A 13,312-nucleotide genomic window follows, 5' to 3' on the forward strand; every position below is an offset into this window, starting at 1 on the left:
AATTGAACAAATCAAATCAGTCTAGGCTTGGCAAATCGCTTAGGGTGTCATCACAAAATCATCGAGGGGCCCACATATATCGCTTTTATCCCATTTAGGGTAAAAGGAACGAATAAACTTCGACTCATATGCTTGTACTATTTACTCATCAAATCACACACAACAATACGTTTTATAACATCAAGTTACTGATGCATTTACGTATTATCAGTGCGCAACTGACTCACAAACAACAACTATATGTCTCCGTTTCAAGAATATAAGATATTATCGTCTCACAATCACTCGTGATAAAATCCATGAAGTTATTCAAATGAGTGTGGGTTTAATCCAATACTCAAATTCTTATTCCAGGAGTACTCATGAACACTGCAACAAACATTTGCTATATCTAAGCACTTAGACAATCTACAGTCAGATTCATGACAGTCTTAATTCACTACTTACTTCCAAAGTATGATCGACTGTGGATGTTTGAATAATCTTATTATTCGGGAAGTAAAACATGCGAAGTGAAACACAAGAATAACCTAATCCAATATGGTCTCAGAACTTTTGAATATAAATAAAACACTTATTATTTAATCACCATATTAATTAGACTTTATTCATTGTATAATGTTTCGACTAATCAACTTAATACTTGAATTAAAACATTAGTCATGCCATGCACAAAACACGCATACTACGTTTACTTATGGTCATTTCTTTGTGAAATAGATCAATTGAACACATTTCTAATGATGCTCATTTCATAATTCCAAAGTCCTTATTACAAGTGTAAGTATACCAAATTCTTGCCACTACTAGGATCTGTCAGATCTAAAGTCACATGCAATGATCCTCTTGTAATGTCAAGGAACCAAAATCACAAAGACTTTGCCAATGATATTACAAAGCATTCCAATGGAGATTGATTACAAAACCAATTCCATGGAGACGAAGTCTCACATTCAAAGAGCATTCCTTGAACATCCTTCTTGGATAAAAGTTAATAATCTTACAAACAGATCTTTATGACCAAATCCCACTATGGAAATATTTCCATATTCCCATATGACTATCAATTCTAAACAAGAGTTACCTCTTCTCAGAATATTTCAATATGGTCCTTCCAAAATTATACCATACTTCCAACTATCCACAAATAACCAATCTTTGGTAAACCTCAGATTGTTCTTGACAGTTGTTTAACAACTTTAGTCATATCCAGTTCTGGTCCTTTTTCCCTCTTAATGCCATAGGCATTTGGAAAATCAGAACGAGACAACATTATAGCATATGTGATCAATCCTATATCTGAAGCATATGGGATTTGATACATAATAAAGACATGATACTTGATTAGTATTTTGCTATAATATTTCCACATATAGAATTTCCTATGTTGAATCACTTCAACATGACATCCATATACGTTCATGACTAAGTTCTATTAAAATCTTTTAATTTCGAAATGAAGTATTAATGCCCTCTCCCTTAATACCTTGCTATAGCGAAACAATTTCCAAATTCTAAAACTTTGCAAATTTAGAACTTTGTTTCCTATAAATAGCATTGCTAACTTGCAACACCTTAACATAACAATTATGCTCCCACTAGAATAACGATTATGTCACAACTGCTAACTCTAAAATTTTAAAATCTATTAGTGAAAGCGTTTCCTCACAATCAATTTCATGAAGTAGAGAGTAACCTCTTGTCACTTAGATTTTATGGTGTATGTGTTCCTATCCATGTGAATTTGTCATTTCCAACCACTATCATAAAGACAAAGTTTATGAAAAATCCAAACTCATATGGACTGAACTTGGTTAATCTTAGTTTCTTGCCATCCGGTAGCACAAGGGCCTACCAGTGCTTCCAAGTCATTGATCAGCTCACCCATACAAATCAATGTACTTTCACTGATCAAGGTGCTTTGCCTTATGCGATCAAATGAGAACTCGTAGAACTCTCATGCATAGTTAACTTAACTGGAATGGGCACAGAAACAAGAATATATCAACACGATAGGTTATTAACCTCAGGTCGTGTGCTAGCGATAACTAAAAGGTCCATTCTTGATTAGTTCCTGAAACTATTCAAGACCATTTAGACTCCCACTGACCTCTTGACCTATAAGATTCTATGTCAAGGAACATTCCTTGACAAACAAATATTCAAGAGTTAGTGTGAGTTCTTATCAAGAAAAACACTTCATATAATTGTTCTTAGTTGGTCTTTGTTTTAACCAAAACATCACAACTACCAGTTCCAAATGTGCAAGAGTAAGAAAAAATTTCTACTCCACATTTCATGAGGTGTTATAAACCTACATAGACCATGTTACTCAAGGTATAACTTGAAGTAACTAGAGTATGACTCTAAGACTCGATTTTGGAACGAAGTATGGCTCATCCTTTTGATTTAACCATTTCAACAATTCCTAATTCCTCTTCTTAGTCATACAAATGCACTATGATATTCTTAGAGGATCAATTGTGGCATGGTTCCATAATCATTAGGATGATCATAAAACACGATACTAAAGTATTCTCTTTTCCTTTTAGATTGGAGAAATTTTTATCTTTCTGCCTAATTGACTCTTCTTATTTGTTTAGCTATACTTTGAAACTTTTCAAGGTATTAGAATTACACTTAATCTTGTAAGTATAACCATATTTACTGAACCAACATTAAATCATGACGAATAGACTTTATCGTCGTTTGTGGTGGATCTGACCAGTCCACATCAATGTGTACTAGATCCTTTAGTCCTTCACTTAACTCATATGTACATGTGAAAAAGGAATTAGTCTTAATTTCCCAAAGACCAAGATTCTCATACATCACACAATACAAATCACATGATTCCAAGTTTCTATCCAATTGAAACTTGGGCGATGAGAATCCTTCCTTACTTGGTATATTTCGACACTACCACAAGCGATATGACTAAGAATCAAATCCATTTCCAACTTTGCTAATAATATAAATTTAAACACCCATTTTCATAAACAACATTGCAAGGAAACAACAAGATAAAACAAACAATTCATTTTATTAATAAAGTGCGGAAAACTTGTCTTTACAATGCAAATGCATATGAAAACTATGTTTCTAAATATTCCTAAGCAATCTATCACTAATCAGCATTTCAAAAATCTGATCATCGAACCATGTGACCGAAATCTATCTCTTCACGATCAAACTTAGCTTACTTTTCTTTTAAGCTTCCTTCTTTCTGTAAAACATCAAAATGTAACTTTACATCATGTATTAAGAATCTGTAAATAGGAAAATTAATAGTGTTAGATAGTGGATGTACCTGAAGTAGAGTCATAAAATTTTGACTTTACCATCTCTTAGATCTCTCAGGTAGTCAGGGAAGCTTCGCTTCCAATGCCCCTTCAATTGGCAGTAGAAACAAATAGACTCTTTAGGAGTGACACGTGGACCCATCTCATAATTTGCCTTTCTCTTACGATCAAACTTTTTGACCTTGGCCAATTTCTCTCCATTCGGAGAAGAAATCATTTCTGGACTATCAACGTTGCCATTGCCTATGTCCATGGAAATTTGGGAAGTAGATCTTCCAGACAAATTTGCTTGATCAGTGCACCAAAGCATTGTTGCTTCAGCAACAATCAGCAAATATGTCAGATCGATTAGGGTCACGTCGTGGTTTGTCATATAGTAGTCCTTCACGAACTGACCATATGACTCAGGAAGTGATTGAAGAACCAAGTCAATAGCCAGCATCCTTGGGAAAACGACAACCAACATTCCCAGTCTGTTAATGTGCAGCTTCATTTTTAGAACGTGTGCACACACCAGACTTTCGTCTTGATGTTTACATGCCAATAGGGCTTGAGTGACCTTGAACTTTTCAAGTCGACGAAAACGTGGGTCAGGGAGAATCACTGGAGGAGGTGGATGAAAGGAAGTATGATTTCCAGTTCCACTAATGCACGAAGAAGGGATTAATCTTTCACCTCGATCGATACGTGGAATATCATCTTCATGAGGAAAGCTTTTTCCAAAAGGATAAGGAAGACCATAGTTGTCAGAACTAGACATCTACAAGGGAGAAAATTCAAGTTAGTTGATTTAATCCTTAATATACCACCCAAATGAAATATTAAGGCTAGGACCCAACACAATAATTTACAATTCAGAAGAGGGATGTCGTAATCTAACTGTAAACTATTTGAGGGTAGGTAAATGACGATTTACCAATTCCACCACGAAAACAAAATTTTAACGAATTAGGTTTTAGATGAAATTCCTAGATCTTTTGAGATTCATTGAACTTTTCAATGGCATGTTTAATCTCTATTATGCCCTTCAAGTTTGTGACTGGGATGCCGAGGATCACAAACAATGTGTGAATAACCATGCAAATTAGCTTAGTACTCTCGATGTCATTTATCATCTAATCAATGTGCCGGTTAACCATACACGCTCCATTGATCAACGATAATTTACGAGCTACCCAATGCCATCCTTTATTAGTCTCATATTAATGTGCCGGTTAACCACAGACGCTCCACTAACTAACCAATAAGGTGCAATGTGTAATTTCATGGATTAGCATCAAATTCACATTTTCCTAAAGTAACTAAGATTTGGGAATTTATAAAAGCATTTAGTTACTTGGTATTTTCATTATACTTTTAATGAGATTTAATGTCCTATCAAACCCGTTCAGCTAACGACCCTCCATTAGTCAAGGGTGCGGTGGGTAAGAGTGGATACCCAATGACGGTCATTTTACAGGCCGCTTCCTTAAACACCCCTTATAGACCAGCTTCGTGAAGGAGGCCTACTAACGGTAAGACTGACTTTTCTTATATATATATATATATATATATATATATATATATATATATATATATATATATATATATATATATATATATATATATATATATATATATATAATTAAATATTTAATCTTATATAGTATAAGGGTGTATTTTATACATATAAAATACTAAGTGGTTTAATCTTTTAATAAATTAATCTTTTAATCTAATTAACTTTAAACTTATCTATGGATTCATTAATAGTCTTTTAATTAAAACACTTAATTAGTTAATTTATAAAATCCATGAGGGTGTATTTTTAAATTATTAAAAATATTAGGATTTTACCATTTAAATTTCCGAAAAATTAAAACTTTTAATTTCAAATTCAAACTATAAAACCAAGAGGGTGTAATTTGAAACTTTTCAAAATCTAGGTTAAATCTTTGAATCAAAATAATCTTATATTATCCAAATTTAACCAAATCCTTTAATTTTGATAAGGATACGATGATACCAATCGAAAAAATCGATTTTAGGCAATAAAAACGAATTATGGTAATTATCCAAATCAAAATATGATCTAAAAATGGAATTTTTAGGTAACTAACGAGTCAACTCGTCGAGTTGGGCAAGGAACTCATCGAGTTCACCCAACTCGTCGAGTTCCATATAAAACCCGTCGAGTTCAGCAGTCAGACAGCCAAAAAATCGATTTCTTGTTCTTTGGACAATTCACTCTTGCAACATTTCAAGTGAAAAACATCCTAGGCTCTGATACCACTGATGGGTTTTGAGCATATCAACAATCCTATGTGATCATGCAACCCTATTTGCATTGGATCTAAGTTTTTCTCTATTGAACATACAAATATGAACACCTAAGCAATAACCCTAGATCTAGTATATACAATTTCGAAATTCACATATATATTAGGGTTAGATAATTTACCTCACTTGTTATATTGTAATAACAAGAACAATCTTTGCTTGATTTTGAATTCTGAAAGCCTAGTGCTGCAAGTGTTACACCTCTAATGGAGTCACAAACACTTAGTGCAAAGGATGAGAATGAGAGATGAGGAAATCGGCTAGGGTTCTCTTAGAATGCTTGCATAGGCTGAAAATCCCATAGTGGAGGTTTCCTTATATAGCTGTGGGCTGCTAGGGTTTCTGGAGGAAACCCTAATTCCTGCTTAAGGCTTAAGCAGCCCATGGACCTCCACAATAGAAGCCTTGGACGAATTCTATAGGGCCTCCTATAGATTTCGTCCAGTCCTCCTATAGGAGTCCATCAACACAACTTTGCAACTATTAATGATTTGCAAAACAGCCGCTCTATTATTAATCAGTTCCTTTAATCCCAAAATTAATATCAAATTAATTTCTGATTAATTACTAATTAATAATATGATTTCCAAATAATATATTAATCTTATAATATATTAATAAAATCATTTTAAGTACCAATTTATTATTCATATAATAAATCCTACTCTCTCTCTCCACTAGTTATCTTGTCAAGTTGCATGAGTGAAGGCAACCCAAAAGGACCATGCTACATATCAAATCAAGTACATACCAATTATAGTTATGGCTTAGACACCTAATCCAACAAAGCTACAATTGCGATCAGGCAAGCCATGTGAACGCCAACTGTTCTCTACTCGCTACGAGACCGGCGCAGGCACCAGCATCGGCTACCTTGAGGATCACAGATGGGCGCCAGGGTAGGGTGGAGCTCCCGAGGGCTCGAGGTCGTGCTTTCGATCTTACTGCAGAGGAGGCTAGGGCATCACCAGACGTCGTTACTGGTATGTTTCCATGTGTTATTATTCTATCAATTATTTGATGGTATCCTTAGGTTTATGATTATGTTAGGTACCTTCTTAGTGAACTCCTTGCCTACTCTTGTGCTTTTTGACTCGAGTGTGAGTTGGTCTTTTGTATCTCAGTCTTTCAGCAGGGATTTTCATATGACTCTTGGAGAGTTGGAGTCTCCTTTGTGGGTTTCTATCACTGACAAACACGGGGTTTCTACATCGAGCGTCTATTAGGGTTGTGTCTTGGAGATTTTGGGGGTGCCTTATCCAATTGATATGATTCCTATCCCCATGGAGGATGTATGCGTGATAGTAGGGATGGATTGGCTGAGAAAGTATGGGGCTTTGATTGACTGTGAGGGTCAGCGAGTGGTGGTTCGAATCCTAAGTGGGGGAGAACTGGTTATTTATGGAGAGGGTACCAGAATTCGGTCAGCCTTTTGTTCTGCTGCCAGGGCTCGGCAGTATATTCAACATGGTTGTATGGGTTATCTTGTGTATGTGGTTGATACTCGGGCTAGGAAGCAGTCTTCGGTTTTAGATGTGCTTGTTGTTATAGAGTTTGCTGATGTGTTCCACGCGGAGTACCCGGTGTACCTCTAGAGAGGTAGGTTGAGTTCAGGATTTATTTGGTTATGGGTGCGGCTCCGATTGCCAAGGCGACGTACCGATTGGCACCACCTGAGATGCATGAGTTGTCCTCTCAGCTTCAGGAGCTGTTAGGAAAACAGTTTATTAGAACGAGCTGTTCGTCATGGGGAGCATTGATCTTGTTTGTCAAGAAGAAGGATGGTTCACATTGGATGTGCATTGATTACCGAGAGTTTGACAAGTTGACGGTGAAGAACCGTTACCCACTTTTGCAGATTAATGACCTCTTTGATCAGTTGTAGGATGCTTCTTGGTTCTCCAAGATCGATTTGAGGTCGGGGTACCATTAGATGAGGTTTATAGAGGAGGACGTGGAGAAGACTGCGTTTCAGACTCATTATATTCATTACGAGTTTGTGGTGATGTCATTTGGGCTCACCAATGTGGCTGTGGCATTTATGGATTTGATTAATTAGGTATGCAGGTCGATGCTGGATCGATCAGTTATTGTTTTCATTGATGATATCTTGGTGTATTACAAGACCAGGGAGCAGCATGAGGAGCACCTTCAAGAGCTTCTGGGACTTTTAAAGCGGGAACGGTTGTATGCCAAGTTCTCGAAGTGTGAGTTTTGGTTACGATATGTCCAGTTCTTGGGGCATCTTGTTAACCAAAATGGGAGTTTGGTCGATCCGGCCAAGTTTGAGGTCGTGATGCAGTGGGAAGTTCCGAAGTTTCCCTCGGAGATCAGGAATTTCTTGGGATTAGCAGGGTATTATCGGAGATTTATTCATGATTTCTCCAAGATTATGGTACCGTCACTCGTCTGACGAGGAAGGGCGTGGATTTCTTATGGGGGCCTAAGCAGCAGGCTACATTCGAGACATTGAGACGGAAGTTGTGTGAGGCCCAATGTTAACCCTCGCTGAGGGTGTCAAGGATTTTTTTCGTGTATTGTGATGTGACATCCCCATTTTCACGGCCAGAAAAGGGCGATTTTTTGTTTATGCTTTATAAAAATCAGAGTACCTCTTTTAATAAAAATGTTGTGGAATTTGTTTCCAGAAAAACATGATAAATATGTTATCAAAGCATTTCCAAAGAAATGTATTTTTATCCATTTTAAAACATTTGGGATGTCATCGTCAATACAGAAACATAAGCATAAATAGAACTTACATTCATTTACACTAGTGATATACATCTCTATTAAATCCCTCAGTGTAAAGTAGCTTCATATCGACACCTGTGATACAAATAAGCTTGAGTGGGTCAGGTTGGGAAAGCTGGTGAATACATAGGGCTTTCAACCCACAATAATATAATTATTATGTTAAACATCAAACAATCAACCCAATTACCCATCCCCATTATCTTCTTTATTCTTAAGGATCTACCCTAAGATTCAGCTATTCCTCGTTCATTCATTCCTAAGGAATCGGCACTAAGTCTGCATAGTCGCCAGGGTTTATCTCGTTTATTGACAGTATCATTTTCGAGAGTCCACTCGTAATACCTGTCAATGGGTTTTTAGAGTACACCGGGTGAACACATCGTTCACAACACCTACAGGTTGCGAGCCTGCTAGTGTTCCACTAGACCGTCTAGAATAGTCCGTGGTTGTCATCCATACTCTGTTAGATGATGGGGCCATCGCTTGGGTCATCGTTTGGCTCATCGTTTTGGCTCATTGTTTTGGCTCATCACTTTGGCTCATCGTTTTGGCTCATCGCTTTGGCTCATCGTTTTGGCTCATCGCTTTGGCTCATCGTTTTGGCTCATCGCTTAGGTCATCACTTAGGTCATCGCTTCGCACCATATTTTAGCACTCATATATCATCGCTCATCATTCATCTCATCTTTCATCGCTCATCATTTATCTCATCTTTCATCGCTCATCATTTATCTCACCTCTAATCTACCGATGTTTTACCCAACAAATTTTGTAGATATAAAATATATATGCGGTTTAGATCATTTAAAACATGTATAAAACGTTTCATCCAGCATAGACAGCAAGTATTCAGACAGTATACACACATAGCACGTAATTTATATAAAAATACTTAATATCTATGTGTAAGATGAAAGTAACTATGCACTCACTTGTTAAAGTGATGATTCCAAACTCGGGCAGCGCTTCGCTTCTAACGATTCTATTTTCCTCCGACGAAACCTAATATTATTACCACTAGATTTTAGTCTAATATTTACCGTGACTAATTATTAGTCTTAGCATTATTATTATTATATAAGCGTTTAAACAATATTTTCCAACCACTATGTACAGACAGGGGCCAGACATAAAACACCGGAGGGCAGGACCATTTTGGCATATAGCACTTCTGAAATCCAACAACCCTATGCGGCCCTTTAAACCAGATTCCCCGTACCGCGAGTAGTTAAAAAGATATTATAACGACACTTATATAACTCTTAATAATAGCCTAAATACTCATTATAAGGTCCTAATAACATTACTATATTGAAACATAAGCTATACTAAAGATAGGTTAGGCGTAGCTCACTTACAACGGGTTTTCTCGAAAACCGGGCTTCGCTGGAGCAGCGTTCCCGAGCCAAAAGGCTCTTTTCTCAGGGCTTCGGGAGCCTCGGGGCTTCCTTCGGGTGCTAGGGGGTTTACCTAGACTTTAGGGAGGGTTTGAGGCTTTAGAGAGAGAAAGTAGAGAGAGAGAGAGAGAGATAGAGAAGAGTTTGGATGGTGTGAAGAATGAGGGAACCCGACACCTCTATTTATAGGCTGAATTCCTGATCGACTCGTCGAGTCCATGCCACATGTCAGCTTTCTGGTGGCCAAACGTGTGTGGCCTGTATTGTGCCACATCACCCCTTTTGCAGCATGTTGGGTCTAAATATTGGTTTATACTTTGCTTTTCTAGGAAAATATATTTTTATGTAATGTTGTATGTGTTTGCGGTTTGTGTGTACGGTCGTACACGGGTGTACGGCCGTACACCCATGTATGGCCCATATCTCATATATACAAGGTGAGGAGTGTGTAGAGGAGTGCAAGGCTAGAAGGCTAGAGAGAAAGAGGAGGAGAGCATATTGTAGAGAGAGAAAGTTAGAGAGAAGAAGAATGTGTGTGAGAGAATCTTACGTGTATTGTTCATCACTCATATCTTTGAATACATCATAGATTCAAGTTATTCTTCTTTTCCTTCTTCTTCTATTGATCTGGCATCATCCGTTTGATTGGGATTCCGCACCATCAAACGGATCTGATTGATACTCAAGCAGATTGGGGACTTACAATTGGTATCAGAGCTTGGATTGTATCAATCAATTTTGTCAGATCTGGAGCTTATTTGATCTCATTTTCAAAGGATTTCTGCGTTTATGGATAGATCTCTGAAAATTAAGGGGGGTTTGTTCTTCGTGTTTTTCATAAAAACGAGTTTTTGATCGAGTTTTGGAGCAAAAAGGGTGAAAAACGTCGTTTTTTCTTTGGATCTGTTGAAGGTGTACGGCTCGGACGTGTGCGGCTTGACAGTTTGCGGCTCGGACGTGTGTGGTTCGGACGTTTACGGCCCGACTTCGCTTCATTCTCGTCCTCACAGCTCAGCAGCAGAAGTCCTCGCAGCACAACAGCTTCCATTAAAAAAGAATCGGATTTTTGGAGGTGCCGGGGATCGAACCCGGGTCTCCTCCCAACTCACCCAGCGCCTTAACCAACTCCTCTAGCTAGCTGGATGATAAATTCCTTCACTTCTTAATTCAAATATCGTATCTGCGCACCTAATTTCGCCAATTTGACATTTTTAGCCCAAAATCAATTTTCTTTTAATTTTAAATTACATTTTCAACCCAAAATTTTAGATTTTATTTTTTGACTTTTAATTTTGACTTTTTACTTAAAATTTTGACTTTGACTTTCAAGTTTGACCTTTGACTTTAAACTTTGACTTTCTTGTTTAACTTTCAAATTTTCAAAATTAGCTTTTCGGTTTGACTTTTAAGTTTGACTTTTAAGTTTGACTTTTGAGTTTGACTTTTAAAATTTGACTTTTAAGGTTGACTTTTGAGGTTTTAAGTCAAAGGGCATTTTTGATAAACAATGAATTCTTCAAACACCAAAGTCAATGAAATTTCTTGTTCTCAAACATGCATTGATAATGTCAAAAATTTACTTGAGCATATAGAATTATTACGTAGAGAGAACGAGGACTTGAGATATGAAGGGTATCAACTTAGGAAAGGACAGAAACCCCTGAAGGCTGAATTAGAAGGAAAAACCAAAGACTTTAGAAAACTTGAGGAAGAGTATAGTACTAAGAGTACGCATTATAGATATGTGACTGAACAACTTGCTGAGGTAACTACTGAGCTTGACACATTGAAAAACAAATTTGAAAATGCAGATTTTACTTTTAGAAAATTTGATGTGTCAAGTGAAGTAGTTGCATCCATGATAGAAACTAATTTGAAATTCAAAGAGAATCAGCAAAATGATTTAGGATATGACAAAGTGCCTCCTCCTTATAATCATAATTATCAGTTTAAGCCATTGACAAAAGAGGAAAATGACAGAGAGCCACATCTTAAATATGGATTTGTGTCAGGAGGTAGTATTAATGTTGAAAATACTAATGTTTCTACTTCCCATGCAGATCAATCATTAAGTCAATCAAAGAAAGCAGCTGAAGAGAGTGTGTCTGATAATAAAATTGTGTCAAAGTCTGAAGACTTAAGTTTTTTCGATATATTTGATGATATCTTTGATAATTCTGTCGTGGATGTTCCAGAAAGTGTTGAGCTGAACGATTCTAATGCTTCTACTTCTTGTGCAGGTAAAGTAACGGAAGATGAGAACAAGGAGATAACTGTTGAACAAACCAATGTCTCCTTGAACTCTGAATCTGTTGCTTCGAACTCAGTTGCTTCTGATCAACCTGCTGTTGAGAAGCACAGGCCACCAAATCAAGTGAAACAACCGACTTGCTGCAACTGTGCTTGTGGGAACAATAAGAGACTAGGCAAGGATACGCCACCAGGGGCAGGAAGGAACAACTCCTACGTGAAGAAGCAGACTTGCTTTCACTGTGGAACACCTGTACACATTGCCCGAAACTGTCCAAATCGCGCATACGTTCCCTACTATGCACAAGGGTGGCAGAACGCGCCAAGAGGGAGATTTTCAAATAGAAATCCCTGAAGGTCACGTTCATACAATGGCGACTGGAATGCCAAGAAGGCCAAGAATTCAACTCCCAAGGTCAATAATCCAACTCCTAAGGGCAAGAAGGGAATGTTGGCCTAGAAGTCTAGTTCAAGAAATGCTCCTGCGAAGCCAAAACCGGTTAGGTCGAAGTCATCTCGACAGCCGACTTCAAGTTCAAAATCAAGTGTCGGGGCACCCATCGGATCGAAAAAGAAATGGCTTAAACCCAACTACAAATGGGTACCAAAGGTTCAATCTCCCAAATCTCCTAATGTTTCTAATATTTCTACATCTTCTGTTTGTGATAAGCAGGATATGTCTTGGGAGAGAGTACCATGTGAAGATGACAAAGGTCAACCCAGTTTCAAAATGGACTGGGTTCCAAAGACCAACTGATCCCGCTCTGTGTCGGAGCAGCTATGGAGGAATATCAACATACTTCGGTTTGTTGGTAGTGGCTGTTCCAGGCACATGATAGGAGGCATCTCTCAACTGTACAACATTCAGAACTTTGTTTGAGAGTATGTGTCCTTTGCGGGAAGGGAAAAAGGAAGGGATCACTCATGGGGTTAGTGCTTAATGATGTGAAGAATTTTCGAATCTGTTCTAAGATTATGCGTGCTGTTTTCAGACCTTCTGGATGCAAATTCAATCGGTGACTTACGGTTTGAGTTTTCTTCTCTATACTCCTGAGTTTTTCTTATGCTGATTCGCTTCAAAGACAAATTTTTGTTTTAGGATAGTTTAAATTTGCGCATTTACTTTCGTTTCTCTCCTATGCACAAATTTAGGGGGAGAAATAAAAACAAAACAAAAATTTTAAAATTTTAAAAAATCCAAAAACATTAGAAAATCAGAAAATCAAAAAAATATGTTGTTAATGAATGTGCTTGCAGGTGATGTATTGGGAAGTGATATAATCAAGT

This window comes from Lactuca virosa, chromosome 6 (genome assembly GCF_052849685.1).
Source record: "Lactuca virosa cultivar CGN04683 chromosome 6, Lactuca_virosa_CGN04683_v6, whole genome shotgun sequence".
NCBI lineage: Eukaryota > Viridiplantae > Streptophyta > Magnoliopsida > Asterales > Asteraceae > Lactuca > Lactuca virosa.